This window comes from Zingiber officinale, chromosome 1A, assembly GCF_018446385.1.
Source record: "Zingiber officinale cultivar Zhangliang chromosome 1A, Zo_v1.1, whole genome shotgun sequence".
NCBI lineage: Eukaryota > Viridiplantae > Streptophyta > Magnoliopsida > Zingiberales > Zingiberaceae > Zingiber > Zingiber officinale.
Genome location: NC_055987.1, coordinates 190436111 through 190453426, shown reverse-complemented (window position 1 = coordinate 190453426; position 17316 = coordinate 190436111). Strand labels below are relative to the sequence as shown.

Sequence of the window (17316 nt, the reverse complement as noted above, 5' to 3'; positions counted from 1 at the left end):
AATGTCACAAATCATAAGTACGAACATGTATAAGTATTATCAATGGTCTAAATCTAATAAATCAACCCAGAAATAAATTAAAGTTAGCATCCTCGGAATATAATAATGTCATTTGATGTATGACTAATAGTCTCCTCAATGGTGGAATATATAATAAACATTGACCGCGGATGACTATACTACCACAATAATATATGGGCAGTCAAGTACTTTAGACCGTGAGCGACCACGCTATCACAACAACATATGGGTGGTCATGTACTCTAGACTAAAACCTAGTTTGGCATAAGGCCAAAACCTAAATTAAAAGTATTGTCAAACATCAAAAAAAAAAAAAAAAAATTGTTGGTGCAATCAACCTCCAATGTTTCAATGTTTGACAATATACCTTTGTCTAGTCAAGTTTGACCAAAGATTATCCAAACATGATATGATATTTAGAAATGAGAAATCTAGTCAAGTCAAGATTGACCTGATAACTAACAAAGAGAAGTCTAATTAGGTCAAAAGTTGACCAGATGACTAGTAAGTAAAATTTTAACTAGAAGTTAGACAATGGAAAGTCCTAACTAGAGGTTAGGCAAGAGAAAGTCCAGGCAAATCAAGGTGGTTGGATGTCTAGCAAGGATGATTAGTTTATCAAGTGATTAGCATGTCTAAGCAGGGTAAGGGTAACTAGATGCTTGGCAAAAGAAAATCCTAAGGGAGTAAGCTTTAGGTGGTAAACTTTAAGAGAAAGTCTAAGCAAGAAGTCTAGTAGGTCAGGTAAACTTACAGAGTTGAACTTAATTCAAAGAGAGTGACCCTTGGTAGTAAAGTCTTGGAGGAGTGAACTCCAAGCAAGATTGAAGCCTAGTAGGTCAAGTAAAATTACAGGATTAGGCTATGTTGCTTGTTTGTATTTGTCTGTTTGTCTTGCAAGAACTTGTAGCTGGAAGTAAAACTAGGAAGTAGACAAATGCAAATTGGATGCAACCGAACCAAGTCCGGAGTGAACTAGACTTGACTCAGGCCGAACTAGAACCAAATTAGTTCAGTCGACCGATCCAGCGGTTCAGTAGACCGAATAAGTTTGGTAGACCAATCCCAATGATAAGTAGACCGATTGGTTTTGATTGACCGAGTTTGAGTTCGGACTCGGATTGGTGACTTGGCTTGGTTCAGTAGACTAGAGAATTGGTCCGATCAACCGACTAGGTTAGGTTGACCAGATTGATGAGTGGTCAAAGATGTTGACATGGAAGCTAATGTGGAAAAATATTAGGTTAACTTTATGATATGGACGAGGATAATGATAAGTCAGATAATGTGAATAAAGATAAGGCTTGTGTTGGAAGCAATCTTGAGGGTCTGGTGTGACCATGAGTTTTGATATTTGAGAAAGGATTTAAGTTAGGTTTACCCTTATATTTGATATGTGTATTTAAGTTGTGCAAGTTTATAGGATACACATATTGTTGGTGCAGGAAGCATCCGACGATCGAACCTAAGTTTTGATAATGGAAAAGAGATTCAAAGTTAAGATTCTCTGTTATCTAACATGTTGAATGAGTATTTCAGGAAAGTCCTAACTGCGGTTAGGCAGGTGAAAACCCTAGGGGGTGGTAACCCTAGGTGGAGAAAAGTCCTAGCTGCGGTTAGGCAAAGGGAAAACCCTAAGGGGCGGTAACCCTAGGTCATAGGGGGTGGTAACCCTATGCGGAAAGTCTTGGCAGGTCGATGGCTTCAGGAAAAAGTCCTAGGGGGTGGTAACCCTAGGTGGAAAGTCCTGGTGTCGCGAACCAGGTGAAAGACTGGACTAGCCGGGGAAGCGGATGTCCAGCAGAAAGTCCGGAAGCATCGAGTGCTGAGCAAAAGTCCAGTTGATCTGGAGGATCGACTGGCAACAGGTAAATCTCCTGAGTGGAGTAGGTGAGGACGCGTTCCCCGTAGAGGGAACAGTAGGCGTCGGGTCGACCTAGGGTTTCCGGTCGAAAACCCGAAGTCAGACTCGGACAGTCCGGAGATTGTCTATACTTCATTTATCATGTTTATTGTGCTAACTTTGTGTTGCAGGATATTGTTTGGGACTAACGTATCTTGCAGGTGCAAAGGAGCAACCTAAAGCCTCGGATGAACAGTGTCCGAGGCGCCTCCATGGAGCTTGGAGGCTGGCTGCGAAAGTTCATCGAAGGCGCCTTGAAGGGAGTATAAGGCGCCTTGGAAGGCGCCTTGAGCAGGGTATAAGGCGCCTCCAAGGGATGAAGTTCGACCAGTTCAGATCTGATCCACGCGGAAGACTAGGCAGCATGGAGGCGCCTTGAACACCCTTTATAAGGGGGTTTCGACCAGCATCTCAAAATAACAACTTCCAGGCTTCCTCTCTTCAACGTGCTACTAACAAGATCATTCCGAGGTGCTGTTGCGACATACCGACGACCTGGAGCATCAGTTTCGATTCTGTTATTGTCGGTATAGTTTACTTTGGTGCTTACAATTGTAAATCTTTTATTGTACTTTTAACGAACTTATAGTTGTTGCCCACCGGAAGCGATCAAGGATCGCGGGCCTTCGAGTAGGAGTCGCCTTAGGCTCCGAACGAAGTAAATTCCTCTGTGTTTGTGTGTTTGCCTTTTTATTCCGCTGCGTTTTAACTCCGATAGTTTTCAAGATTTGAAAATCGAAATAGCCACGAGCGCTATTCACCCCCCCCTCTAGCGCGTCTCGATCCAACAATTGGTATCAGAGCGGGGTCGCTTTGAATTGGTGCAACCACCATTCAAGCATTTTTCGTGGCTTTGTCGTTTATATAGGTTAAAAATATAACCTTACGCCTTTCGTTTTTTCCCTCCAAAACTGTTTTTGAAAAATTAATTTTCATCTTTTCACCATTGGTTGGAATTATCGAAATATTGCATTTTCAAAAATTTGTAGTAATATTTTTTAAATATTATTTTAATAATATTTTAATAATATTTTAATAATATTTTATTATTTTTTCTCAAAATTCCTGAATTACTATTTTTATTTCTCTCCCGCACTACTAATCCAAGACTAAGTCTTGGAACAAGCTTTATTGTGTTTATTTTGCGAGATTGTGTTTCTAAAATGGCCCATCAAGAAGGCTACAACACTGCTCGCCCACCGCTCTTCTCCGGAGATGATTTCGGAGATTGGAAGGGTCGGATGGAGGCGTATCTCCAGACTCACTTTGAAGTCTGGATGATCGTCAAAACCGGGCTTCAACTGCCAACTGACGGTGCCGGCAAGCCACTACCTTACGAGAACTGGGACGCGAACCTTATCAAAAGGGTAGAAGCAAACGCAAAAGCAACGTATACACTTCAGTGCGGCTTAACGAATAAGGAGCTGAATCGTGCTGGCCCATTCTCAAGTGCCAAGGAACTGTGGGAGAATCTGACAGAGCTTCACGAAGGTATGTAAAACACAAGTAAGCATGATTTAAATGATTTATTTGAATTGGATGAACAGAATGATACTACTTCGGCCGAGGAAGGTATTACGATGGTTGCAGGTACAAGTAAGACATAGAAACATATGTTGAAAGCAACCTGGTCTGAGTCATCAGATGAATCCGGATCCGTTGAAGAGCAACCGAGCCTTCTCGCTCTACCAGTACTAGCGAACATTATCGACACCGAGTCCGAGTTCGAGTCCAATTCAGAGACCGAGAGTGAATCAGACACCGAGTCCAAGCGAAGCCACGGATCCGCATCCGTTTCCGAAGGACCAAAACCCACAGTAAGTGCTTTAATGTCTAGTATTAACTTAGATGACTCGCAAAATTTAATTCCATACTTGCTTAAAAAATTGGCTAAATCCAACGTCCGGGTTAAGTCGCTCCAAAAGGAGGTAACAACCCTTAAGGAAGCGACTGACTCGAGTTCTTTAACTGAGTCAGTTCAAATTGGAAGTTCAACTCAAGTCCAACAACTTGAGGAAGAAAATTCCAATCTGAAAGCTCAAATTAAAGAACTCAAGAACACATTGGAACAGTTCACCTGGGGTTCCAAGAATCTGGATCTGATTCTTGGAAAACAGCGAGCCGTTTACAACAAAGCCGGACTTGGATTTAAGACCAAAACGAAATACAAATCGTATTTATCATTAGTTAATAGAAATAATATAAAGGTAGTCCAAGCATGGGTACCTAAGTCCAACTTGGTCAATCAAGTTGGACTTGTCAATATTGGGTCCCGAAGGATCAAATACACTACCTCGATAGACCATATCGAGGCTATGATCCAGGGGGAGCAAAAAGAAAAACAATCTTAAAAATTTGAAATTCAAAAATTAAATTTAAAATTCGAAATGAAATTAAATTTAAAATTCAAAATTTGAAATTCAAAATTAAATTTAAAATTTGAAATTAAATTACAAATTCAAAATTCAAAATTAAATTCAAAATTAAATTAAAAAATTAAAAAATAGATGGAGGTGGCACCTCCAACTAAACTACCCGATAGGGTAACTGAACTTAATTTACCTGAAATGGGTAAAACAAGAATAGATTACCTGGCAGGGTAATTAAGGTTAGATTAAAACGGGATAAGTTTAACTTGAACCACAGTACTGGTGAAGTTTTTGGATGATAGTACGTTAGGGAAAATTGGGCATCGCATGTCTAGGAAGATATGGCTTCGACCTGGTGCATTTGGCCAAGTGGAACTGACCGAAGCTACCCTTAATGGATCCTAACTAGTTAGACCAAGGATTAGTATTAAGTTCAATGGGTAGGACTATTTGGAAAACCTCGAAGGCATGGTTACTTTAATGAGCTCCGTGTGACTCACCATAGCCCAGAAGTTTATCCAAAGAATGCTTACTTGTTGAAACCAAAACTAAACCTGAATCTAACACAAAGTTAAATCAGACCCTTAAATTCAACAATAATTCATCTCACAAAAATTATAGGATTACCTGATTGAAAACTTAGATCGGGTGAGATGACTAAGGAATTTAAAATTCAAATTAAACTCATCACTATAATTCTATAATCAATTAATCAATTTGAAAAATATCTTAAAAAACTCTTTTCAAAAATCATTTTAAAATCTTTTCAAAATTTAATTTCAAAATCATTTCAAAAATCATTTTAAAATCTTTTCAAAACTTAATTTCAAAATCATTTCAAAATCTTTTAAAAATTATTTTAAAACATAATTTCAAAATCTTTGAAAAATCATTTCAAAATCTCTTAAAAAATTCTTTTCAAAAATTATTTTAAAAATCTTTTCAAAACTTAATTTCAAAATCTTTTTAAAACTTATTTTAAAAATCTTTTCAAAACTTATTTTAAAAATCTTTTCAAAACTTATTTTTAAAATCTTTTCAAAATTATTTAAAAATCTTTTCAAAATTTATTTGTAAAATCATTTTAAAATCTTTTTAAAAATTATTTAAAAATCATTTCAAAACTTAATTTTTAAATCATTTTAAAATCTTTTTAAAAATTATATAAAAATCATTTCAAAACTTAATTTCAAAATCATTTTAAAATCTTTTCAAAACTTAATTTCAAAAATCATTTTAAAATCTTTTCAAAACTTATTTTAAAAATCTTTTTCATTTTAAAATCTTTTCAAAACTTAATTTCAAAATCATTTTAAAATCTTTTCAAAACTTAATTTCAAAAATCATTTTAAAATCTTTTCAAAACTTATTTTAAAAATCTTTTTCATTTTAAAATCTTTTCAAAACTAAATTTTAAAAATTATTTAAAAATCATCTCAAAACTCAATTTCAAAATCATTTTAAAATCTTTTCAAAACTTAATTTCAAAATCATTTTAAAATCTTTTCAAAACTTATTTTAAAAATATTTTCAAAACTCATTTTAAAATCTTTTCAAAATTTAATTTCAAAAATCATTTTAGAATCTTTTCAAAACTTATTTTAAAAATCTTTTCAAAACTTAATTTCAAAAATCATTTTAAAATCATTTCAAAACTTAATTTCAAAATCATTTTAAAAATCTTTTAAAACTTTATTTCAAAATTATTTGAAAAATCTTTTCAAAATCATTTTAAAAATCTTTTAAAACTTTATTTCAAAATTATTTGAAAAATATTTTCAAAATCATTTTAAAAACCTTTTAAAACTTTATTTCAAAATCCTTTGAAAATATTTGAAAAACTTATTTCAAAATCCTTTGAAAAATATTTGGAAAACTTATTCAAAAACCTTTTAAAAATCATTGAAAAACTTATTTCAAAATCCTTTGAAAAATACATGGAAAACTTATTCAAAAACCTTTGAAAAATCTTTGGAAAACTAATTTCAAAATCCTTTGAACAATACTTGAAAAACTAACTTGAAAATCTTGCTCCCCTAAATTTACTAGCCTTACAAGAATATGGAATTAGCCCTGAAGGAAATGGAGAGTTGAAGTTTGAGCATGCTCATACTTTAGGGCTCTGATACCTGAACAAAACAATCCAGATAACTTAAAATCTATTTAACCTCATGCTTGGACTTAAAGACCAACTAAAATAGATAACCTAAATTAAACATTTAGGTTAATTCTTTATCCAAAAAAAAAAACAAATTCTTACTCCTATCTTTTCAAAATTAAGTTTTAACGCTAAGTACCTTTTAAACTGAACCTACATTCATTGTTTGCAAAAGGCTTAGCTAAAGTGACTCATATAGCAACCTTCAAACTTTCTCAAACTTAACCACCTTATAAATTTTAACTCTAAATGCTAAAATACTTGTCTAAGTTAAAAGTATTAAAAAGCATATTTCTTTACTTGCAAAATTTAACTCATGGCTTTCAAAAGACTTTTGCTAAGTAAATTGAGACTTCAAATTTCTTTACAAACAATTTGGCTCCAAAATTAAAAAAATAATAATAAAAAAAAAAAATCTAGCTAAGTTTTTCTAACTTTAGTTAGGTATATCTTTCTAAAAACAACCAAGTCTCAAAAGTGGCTAAAGGCATCATTCGAAATCATCCATATATTAGCCTTTTAAACTTAGGTGAAAAATATTTCGTTTAACTAAGTTTCACAAGCCTTCTTCTACCTTCTCTCAAAAAGATTGTTTTCTTAAAATCTTAAAACTTGCTTTCAATTGATTTTTGATATATGGCAAAGGGGGAGAGTAGAAGAAAATTCAAAGAATTAAAGAAAATTAAAAGAAATTCAAATTTTAAAAAGTGAGCTTTTATTAAGGGGGAGTCTTTACATTAAGGGGGAGCTCTGCACTTAATTTAGCTCTGCACTTAACTATCATTATGCTTGTATTTTCATGCTTATCTTTTAATGGCATTATTTTCTTAACTTTGAATTTTTGTTGCCATAATCAAAAAGGGGGAGATTGTTGGTGCAGGAAGCATCCGACGATCGAACCTAAGTTTTGATAATGGCAAAGAGATTCAAAGTTAAGATTCTCTGTTATCTAACATGTTGAATGAGTATTTCAGGAAAGTCCTAACTGCGGTTAGACAGGTGAAAACCCTAGGGGGTGGTAACCCTAGGTCCTAGGGGGTGGTAACCCTAGGTGGAGAAAAGTCCTAGCTGCGGTTAGGCAAAGGGAAAACCCTAGGGGGCGGTAACCCTAGGTCATAGGGGGTGGTAACCCTATGCGGAAAGTCTTGGCAGGTCGATGGCTTCAGGCAAAACTCCTAGGGGGTGGTAACCCTAGGTGGAAAGTCCTGGTGTCGCGAACCAAGTGAAAGACTGGACTAGCCGGGGAAGCGGATGTCCAGCAGAAAGTCCGGAAGCATCGAGTGCTGAGCAAAAGTCCAGTCGATCTGGAGGATCGACTGGCAACAGGTAAATCTCCTGAGTGGAGTAGGTGAGGACGCGTTCCCCGTAGAGGGAACAGTAGGCGTCGGGTCGACCTAGGGTTTCCGGTCGGAAACCCGAAGTCAGACTCGGACAGTCCGGAGACTGTCTATACTTCATTTATCATGTTTATTGTGCTAACTTTGTGTTGCAGGATATTGTTTGGGACTAACGTATCTTGCAGGTGTAAAGGAGCAACCTAAAGCCTCGGATGAACAGTGTCCGAGGCGCCTCCATGGAGCTTGGAGGCGCCTCGGGTGCAAAAGCTGAGCTGGCTGCGAAAGTTCATCGAAGGCGCCTTGAAGGGAGTATAAGGCGCCTTGGAAGGCGCCTTGAGCAGGGTATAAGGCGCCTCCAAGGGATGAAGTTCGACCAGATCTGATCCACGCGGAAGACTCGGCAGCATGGAGGCGCCTTGAACAGCCTTCAAGGCGCCTTGAACACCCTTTATAAGGGGGTTTCGACCAGCATCTCAAAATAACAACTTCCAGGCTTCCTCTCTTCAACGTGCTACTAACAAGATCATTCCGAGGTGCTGTTGCGACATACCGACGACCTGGAGCATCAGTTTCGATTCTGTTATTGTCGGTATAGTTTACTTTGGTGCTTACAATTGTAAATCTTTTATTGTACTTTTAACGAACTTATAGTTGTTGCCCACCGGAAGCGATCAAGGATCGCGGGCCTTCGAGTAGGAGTCTCCTTAGGCTCCGAACGAAGTAAATTCCTCTGTGTTTGTGTGTTTGCCTTTTTATTCCGCTGCGTTTTAACTCCGATAGTTTTCAAGATTCGAAAATCGAAATAGCCACGAGCGTTATTCACCCCCCCCCCTCTAGCGCGTCTCGATCCAACACATATGACTTAGCTTGATGGCTTCGGGTCTGGTGAAAGATGGAGCATCCGAGGGACCGTGGACAAGGCGATAAGGACAAGCTTAGGGAAGCATACTTCGAGGCATACTCGAAGGATAGTATTGGGACAAGCCACGGGCTTGAATGCATCCGAGGGACGAGAGCCAAATTAAAGGAAGGAGGCTTGAAGGCAAGAGGTCAAGGCTGCAAGGAAGAGTCAAGTGAGTTGCAAGGGTCCGAGTGCGAGAGAAATGTACTTGGGAAAAAAACCCCTAGGTTTAGGTTTTTACCAGTTGATTGCAACTAGACCAGTTGACTGGGTTAGGGAACAGAATATTTTTATGCCTGATGGCTGAGACACTAGTCAACTAGTGATGTTACCAGTTGATTGGTAAAGAGTCGTTGGTAGAATCACGAATTTTATGGAGTACCATTGGCCAACACAGTTGATTGGTGCAAGGACCAGTTGATTGGTAATAGTAAAATTAGCTTGCTAATTTTTCCAAACTCTATATAATGGAGCTTGGGGTAACTGGCGTTGGTGACGAAATTAGACTTGGTTAAAGCCTAATTAGAGTCTCCAAGTTCCCGTGTGATCCAAGTTCCCGTGATACTTGAGCTAGTCGGAGATTCCGGGGACTAATCCACCTTATGAACAACCGTGGAGTAGGAGCTTTATCTCTGAACCACATTAAATGAACATGTTAGGGTTTGTTGGTTTGATTTTTGTCTTTGTAGTCTTTAGATTAACTTCCTTTATATTGTTTGTATTTCCTCTATGCAACTAACTTTGTAGGAAGTTAACGATTTGGGCTAAACAATATTCAACCCCCCTTCTACCTGGACCACGATCCTCAACAGCTTGATCCAGATATGGATCTGATCCAACTTTATAAAAGAAGATAAATGCTCTACGTTCAAGAACAATAATTCTTCATGACTCTACTACTTTATGCTTGGGAAACATGTTGTGAAGCTCTATAACTAGGGAAGCTTTAAGAGAGGTGTGTTGTGCTCAGGACACCATAATTATAAAGTCCAAGTAGGGGTGGCAATTTATGACCTGACCTGAAAACATAACTTGAATCGAATATGAAAAAAATCAGGTTAGGGTCAGGTCTTATTAGATTCAGGTTGGGTTCGGGTCGACCTAATTGACACGATAAAAAAACGAGTCAGGTGTTGGTGTAATCGATTTAGGTTTGATCGGTACGATCATGGTTTTGATGTGTATATCAAAGAGTTTAAGTTAGGCTTTCATATGTGTTTGATATGTGTGTTTGAGTCTTGCAGGACTTGGTGAAACACACATGAGGAGCTTTGTGCAGGTAAGCTTGGAAAGCTCATCCTAGGGCTCGAATCCTTGAGTCGGTGAAGGATGGTGTGGAAGACATCCGAGGGACCGCCGGACGAGGAGCAATGGAATGGAGCAGAGGGAAGCGAACTTCAAGGTAACGTGAAGGATGGCACGGAGAGGAACCGCAGGCTCGGGTGCATCTGAGGGACGAAGGCCGAGGAAGAGGGCTTCAATAGCGACTTTGGAGAGGATGAGTGTGAGTGTGTAACCTGGACCAGTCGATTGCTAGAAGTAACAGTCGACTGGTTCAGTCGACTATGCAGTCGACTAGGAGCGGACAGAAGCATTCTGTTGCTCAGCCAGTAGCGACCAGTCGACTGGTAAAAGTACCAGTCGACTGGTAAGTAGCCGTTAGCAAACCGTTGGCACTACGAAGTAGCCGTTGGCTGCCACTAATGGTAGCACCAGTCGGCTGATGGATATTTGCTTATTCTAATTGTTGATATTTGCTTAATCTAATTGTGCATCCTTGCTAAGCAAAAGCAAGAGTTTTTTTTAACTTACTTGCAGGGCTATTCACGTGCCCCCTCTAGGCGGCCTAACGAGACCAACAATTGGTATCAGAGCCCAATAGTCTCAAAAGAACTAACCGCCGGCTGAAGCACTAAAACAATAGTCGGGCCAAGCATCTACCTGCTAAAGTTCGAGGGAGAGTTCGCGATGTGGAAAAAGTGAATGGAGGTATTTTTTTCAAAACTGATTTTAAAATTTTATTAATAATTAAATATGATTTTGTATCTCCCAAAGATCAACAAGGAGAAGAAAAAAAAGAATATCTATAGACCAAAAAGGAATAAGCTGACTTCAAAGCAAACAGACGAGCAAAATTCCAACTCCTAAGTGTGCTGCCACTACAGAAGTCAAAAGAGTCGACGCATCCAAATTAACAAAAGAATGCTAGGAGAAATTCCTAGAGCTATATGAAGGGACTTTAGAAGCCAAGCTTGCAAAACGGGACCTGCTCCGGAATCAACTAACGAACCTGAGGCTTCAAGAAGGAGAATCGGTCACTCAACTGCATGCCAAACTGAAGTAGCTGAACACTGGACTCGCAAATCTCGAAGAAATGGTAACAAATCAAGATTTACTAAGGTATACACTAAATGCTTTCCCAAGAACACCCAAGTGGAAATCCATAATCAACTCTTATTATATCTCTAAGGATCTAGAGGTAAGTTCATTAGAAAGTTTATTTTCTACTCTAGAACATCACGAATTTAGATGTGTAGAACTAAGGAAGAAGCTGAATCATAACATTACCCTAAAGTAAAAATGGACGAACTAGACTCCGAAGCTTCTATCGACGAAGATGAAACAACCCTCATGGTAAGAAACTTTAGTAAATTTCTTAAATCCAACAAATTTCACAACTCATAGGCAAAGACACATGTTCAAAGCAAAAGGAAGGTTCGATGCTATATCTGCTAGGAAGAAGGGCACATTAAGGACGACTACCCTAAACTAAAGAAGAAAGAAAAAGGAAAAGAAAAAGGGCCAAGACAAATAAAGTAGAAAACTTAAAAGTTACATGGGATGAATCATCATCTTTTGAGTTCGAGATCGAAGCCTATGTCGAACTGGCACTAATGGCGAACCATCATGATGGACGAAGAAAGTATCTCAGAAATGAGCATCGACGAAGGGAGAGAGTCTTCAGAAGAAAGCAGTGACAAAGGGGGAACATCATATAACGAAATCATCATGATAAGTAAGGTAGGTTCCCGACCTCCTGAAGAGTTATTTGAGTTCATTAAAATATTTTCTAGAAATATGTGTAAGTTAGATAAAGAGAATACAAGATTAAAATTAATTTTAACAAAACTATGTCCATTAGAAATGCATGATAATCTAAAGGTGGAAAATGAAAAGATAAAAAATCAACTAGAAAATTGAGAAATAACTATGCATGCTTAAATACAAACATTTCTCATAATTTAGAAAATATGAAGGACTTGGTTGGTATACAAAGAACTATAGGGGTTAAATTAGAAAAATCTCTAAAAATTATGTTCCATCAAAATTATTGATAAATATAATAGGTAGGAACCTTTATTGGATTCTAAAAATATGTTTAAACTAAATCTCCATTTTTTATAAATGATTTATAAGGATATAATTTCTTAACTTAACAAAATATTTTTTCTAATTCTTCTATTAGAATTTTCTATTTAAATTTTGAATACTGATAGGACAATAGATTCTATGTTGAAATGATTTTTTTTTTTAAAATTTCTGATTAATAATGAATTTTATATGAATTAGTTACCTAAAAATTAATTTTTAATATTAAGAATTCTCTAAAATCGAATTCTAAAAATTTTAATTTTTTTTGAAGATGTTTGTTCAGTTTTACATACAAGAAAAAAAAAATAGCAAGATTTTTCTAGATCAAAATCTATTTTTAATATTTATTTTTCTAAAAATAGGATTCTGTCATGAAATAATTTATTTATGTTAAAATAAAAAAATATTGTTTCATGAATTTTTTTTATTGATTTAACTGCTTTTGTTTAATCTTGATAAAACTTTTCAGGATTTTTTGAAATCAAAAAGTAATTTTTTAAAAATTATTTTTGTCAAAATAGAGAATTAATTAGTAAAATTAAGATATTTTTGAAAATTATTTTTTAAAAATATTATTTTACTATTAAATCTATTCACAGATCCCTAGATTTTTTTAAAATTTTATAATTATTTTTCATATTTTTTTTTTTTTAATGCGATCAAATGGGGAGAAATAGAGAGTAATTTAAGGGGAAGGTTTTTAGTACTTAATTACAAAATTCTTATTATAATTGCAATTTTATTTACTTAGTACCGATTATTTCATTTTGGTTTAACCCTAATTTAACTTTGATTGATGCACATCAAAAAAGGAGAGATTGTAAGTACCCCGATTGGTTTTGATGCGGTCAACCAGGTTAAGTTAGGTGATGTTATGTTTGATCCTTGTGTTTAAGTGTGTAAAAGATTAGAAATACAAGAAGTCGAGCGGAAGACTGCTCGAGTTTTCAACTAGCGAGAAGGATGGCACAGGAAGAGAGTTAACGGGTTCCGTGCGTCCGAGGGAGGAGGTGCTGCGGAAGAGTACGCTGGTAGACGAGAAGGAAGCACGCTACATGTTCGAGGGACGAGAAACCGGAGTGGAAGACTGCTCGAGGAGAAGGTCAGAGTTGGGTTCAGATGAACTCAATTCTGGATGATCGAAGCATCACCCATGCTAAGATCCCTCAAGAGATTAGATCTGCCAAAGTGAAGGTGCCTCCAAGAGGCTTGGAGGTGCCCTCGCACCTCAAGGAGGAAGCGTCTTGGACTCAGCTAGAGGTGCCCTCGTGCTCCATTAGAGGAGCTCTCAAGGAATCTGAAGGTGCCTTAGAGCCTTCATGGAAGACGCCCTCAAGCTGTTGGAGACGCCTTCAATAGTCGTTAGGTTGCCGTTGGAAGGAGATAAAATTTTATCTTAGTAGGATAAAGTTTATCTTCTTGGAAGCACCTTGGACATCTTTAGAGGCACCTCCAAGCAATGGTAACATTTTTTTCAGAGACTATAAAAAGCTGTTTGGAGTTAGGAAATAATCAGCAAATTCTGTATTAACTTTCGTAGTCTTTTCTGAGCTATCAACGTGTGTAAAAGGCTTCTCCGTCTTCAACAAAGGAGTTTTTAGTGAGCTTGTCAATGTCACTATTCACCCCCTCTAGCTGGCTTAACGGGACCAACAACTTCCCCATCCCTCCAGGCAAGGGTTGTTGGACCACAAAGGGTAAGGTCCAGCTTGTGCTCTTCTTGAGCTGGGTCTCACGGTAATGCCATAGCTAGGGGGACTTCTTCATCCAACAAATTCCCCCAACGACTCAAGGGACTCGGGTCTAGGGGAGCATGTGAGGGACCCGCCTCCATGTGAGAAGTCCCTGACGTGATAGAAGACAGAAAGATAGAAAGATAGGGGTCCTAGGAGATGTGGGAAGATTCATCATAGCCTAGTTGTTCCCCAATCTGGCTAGATTGTATCTGGTAAGTTGGAGATTTGATGAGGGATGGCGTAGGAGTGAAGGGGCCTGATTGTTCAATCGAGGGTCCAGACGGGCGATGCCTTTTCCTCAAGATTCTAATGCGGAGCTTCCAACTCCGTAGATGAAGTCAGTCTCGGAACGCCAGGCCAATTTATAGGAGGCTCAGATTCTCTTGTCGGGCTCAATGCCCTCGTGGCCAATTGAGAAACCCCCTCGGTGAGGACTATAGTCGGAGTCGGAGGGGCTCCTCCCTCGGGTGTCACCTTGGCGAGGTTGATAATTTCCACTTGGCGCACTTCCAACTCTGTGACCATAAGCTTCATCATCTTGTTCAACGATGGCCTCATCATTATCTCGACTGTAAAAAATAATATGCCTTAATTCGATATCAAAACTCATGAAGATGGGGATTCTTACCAAATGAAGTAGTGAGAGGAGCTGGTCTTGGGCTAAGCCCAAACACATGCAGCAATCCTTCTTCAAGTAAGATGTTGTTGCTAAACTACAGTCCCAAGAATTTCTGGGATGCACTGTAATAACTCCACTCCAAATGGTAGTCTTTCAGAGCCGGAGGAGAGGACAATTCTCGTTGCTAGTGAGTTAGACAAGAGATAGAGTCTAGAGGTTTGACAAAGAAGAATTGGGGTATCCATCTCGTGTGGAATGAAAGAAGCTCCTTAAGCAAACTAATCCCAGAACAGGAAAAAGACCTCATCTTCCATCTTCTTTGGATAAAAGAAAATTAAAGGTGAAAGAATGACTTCCCCAATCAAAATGCGGAAAGAATTAGGGTCAAGCTGTGATAACAGAATACGAAAATATCGTGATATTTCAATAAAAATGTAAGGATAGGAATGCACAACCCACTTAATAAGTGGCTTCGGAAGAAGATTACAAAGCCTAGAGGAGGACGGTCTGGCCTATGGTTGCCATTTGGAAGCCTCATAAGATAATCAGACGGAACTCCGTAGGTTGTCTTTGGTTGATATAGGGAGGCATCAGTGAAACTTGAGGAGGTAGATTTATACCAGGGAGCGGAAGAAGAATCCCTAGTTATGGAATGTGCTACCAAAGAACTACTGAAGAAAGATTTATGTAGATGGACGGAAACAACTTACTAGATGTAGAAGAAAACCCTAAGACGAAGGAGATGAAGAAGACGAAGCAGATAGAGAAACAACGATTGAAGAATCAGTTAGTATGTGTAGAAGTATTCTTATCTGACCTAATATAATCTGACTCGTTCAATAAGGATCCTTGGATCTCTGTGGTCATAATGGCGGGACAGATTGACCACGGTAAGATCGAGCACTCGAGACAAGTAAAAAACTCAAGAGTAATCATTACCTGATAAGAAATGCCTAGGCTTCCTTACTGTGAGTCATATCATATTAATGTGATGCAACCTCGGAGGCTCACTCGTGAATTCTTGGCTCAGGAATCAAGATAGATAACGTAGGTCGGGTGCTTAAAAGGAGTGTTTGCATTTAAGGACATGTTGATCGAGACATATTAACGTTTAATGCGTAATCTCTACATAAATACACAATAGATTCGTCACATGGATTAAGAAGTCAGGGCAAATGCGATTGTTTGACTACAAAAAGAATCTAGTTAGTTGGATTCTTGTCTCCTTTAACTAGACTTAAAGGGAGACATATGATCCGGGAGATGATCAGTAGGCGCCATGTGGATAAAAGAAGATGAGGGAAAAACTGCTGATGTGGATCCAACAGATGAAGAGTCTAGGCCATCCCGACTCTCAGGCTTCTTGGATTCCGGCCTCTTGAGCCTCCTTGCTTCTCGAGTCCTGGTCTCCTCGGCCTCTCGACTTCTTAGGCCTCCTGACTACTTAACCTCTTAGCTCTTGGGCCTCTTGGCTCCGTAGCCTCCCATGCTCCCGTCCTTTTGGGTCTCCTAGTTTTCGACTCCTAAAGTCATCGCTTCTTTAGCTTCCCGGACTCCTTGGAGATGTAGGATTATTTCAGGAAAGGAATAAATTATCATACAAATCTTAGATTATTTAAGAAAAAAATAGATCATCGTGCAAATCTTGAGTTGTTTTAGGAAGAGAATAAGTTATCGTGCAAATCTCATATTACTTCAAGAAAGAAATAATGTCATGAACAAGTTTCATATTATTTAAGAAATTAAATAATAATAATAATAAAGGAGAGGAGAAGAAGGAAAGGGCAGCGATCTTCTTATAAAAGGTAGCTTTCTCTAGTATCCAAGGTACTAACACACACATACGTATATCAAAATCTTAATTTTCATTTTCTTCATCTTCTAATTTGAGTGTTGAAGTGACTACGTTGAGACACTCTTGACCGACATGCTAACCTTTTTTTTCTTGTTTATTTTTCCCAAGTTCCTAACGACATGATCATCCTTATTAGTATCAGGCAATTGGCGAGTAAATTGGCAACTTAGCCAACTTACCGATGATTCACATGTCCATATTCGTGGACAAGATCATTCTCCTTTAGCTTACAGTGGCCGGCAACCAACTGTGAGCATGAGTTAAATAGAGAAGAGGAAAAAGAGAGGTGCCTCCGCTGGCTCACGATCAGCAGTGGTGGATCTTGTTGCTATGCTCACCCATAAAACAAAGGAAGAGGAGAGTTAGAGCCGGCTGTTGTGGGTTGGGAGAAAACGAAAACTAAAACAATTGTTTTGCTGATAGGAAGAAGAGAAGAAAACCACTGTTTTTGCTCTTGCTAAAAAAAAAGTGTAAAACCTGTTGCTGTGACTTTAAGAAAACTTGGAAGAAATTTACCGTTGGTCGGCTAAAAAATAGCTGAACAGATATAACACTTGATGGAGAACAGACTCCTGCGGTTGAAAGAGTATAGTAAGCTGCTGGGAGAGGACAGCTGCTGCTGCGGTTGGAGAGGAAGAAGGAGAGAGGGCTGCTGTGGGAGGTGCTGGTTTGGAACGAAGAAGAGAAAGAAATAGAGAAGATAAGAAAAAAAAAAGAGCAGAGAAAAAAAGAAAGAAAAAAGAGAGGAGAGAAAAAGTAAGAAAAACAAAAGAGAGAAAAAGGAGGTGTGCGTAGCAAAAGAGAGAGAGAAAAAGGAGCAAAAGAGAGGAGGGGAAAAAAAGTAAGAAAAAAAAAATAGAAAAAGCAAGAAAGGAGCTGTGCGTATAGTGGCCGTGGGACTGCTGCGCACATCAAAAATATTTTGAAAGAATAATAATTTATTTTAAATCTTCTCTCGAATCTGTTAAATTCAATTTAATCCGATCAAATTTAAACTAAACTAAATTTAAATGGATTCCGATTTAAACCTATCTATCCGACCCGA

The 17316-nt window shown here is 37.9% G+C and overlaps 1 protein-coding gene across 1 annotated transcript in view; it reads right to left on the bottom strand.

Moving 5' to 3' along the window:
- The window catches only part of LOC122038828 (disease resistance protein RPP13-like), a 43433-nt gene extending 26417 nt beyond the window's left edge, over positions 1 to 17016 (bottom strand). Inside the window, exon 1 of the mRNA XM_042598779.1 lies at positions 16788 to 17016. The gene's annotated coding sequence lies outside the window, so the exon portion shown is untranslated. The remainder of the gene's footprint in view (positions 1 to 16787) is intronic.
- Positions 17017 to 17316: the final 300 nt, after the last annotated feature.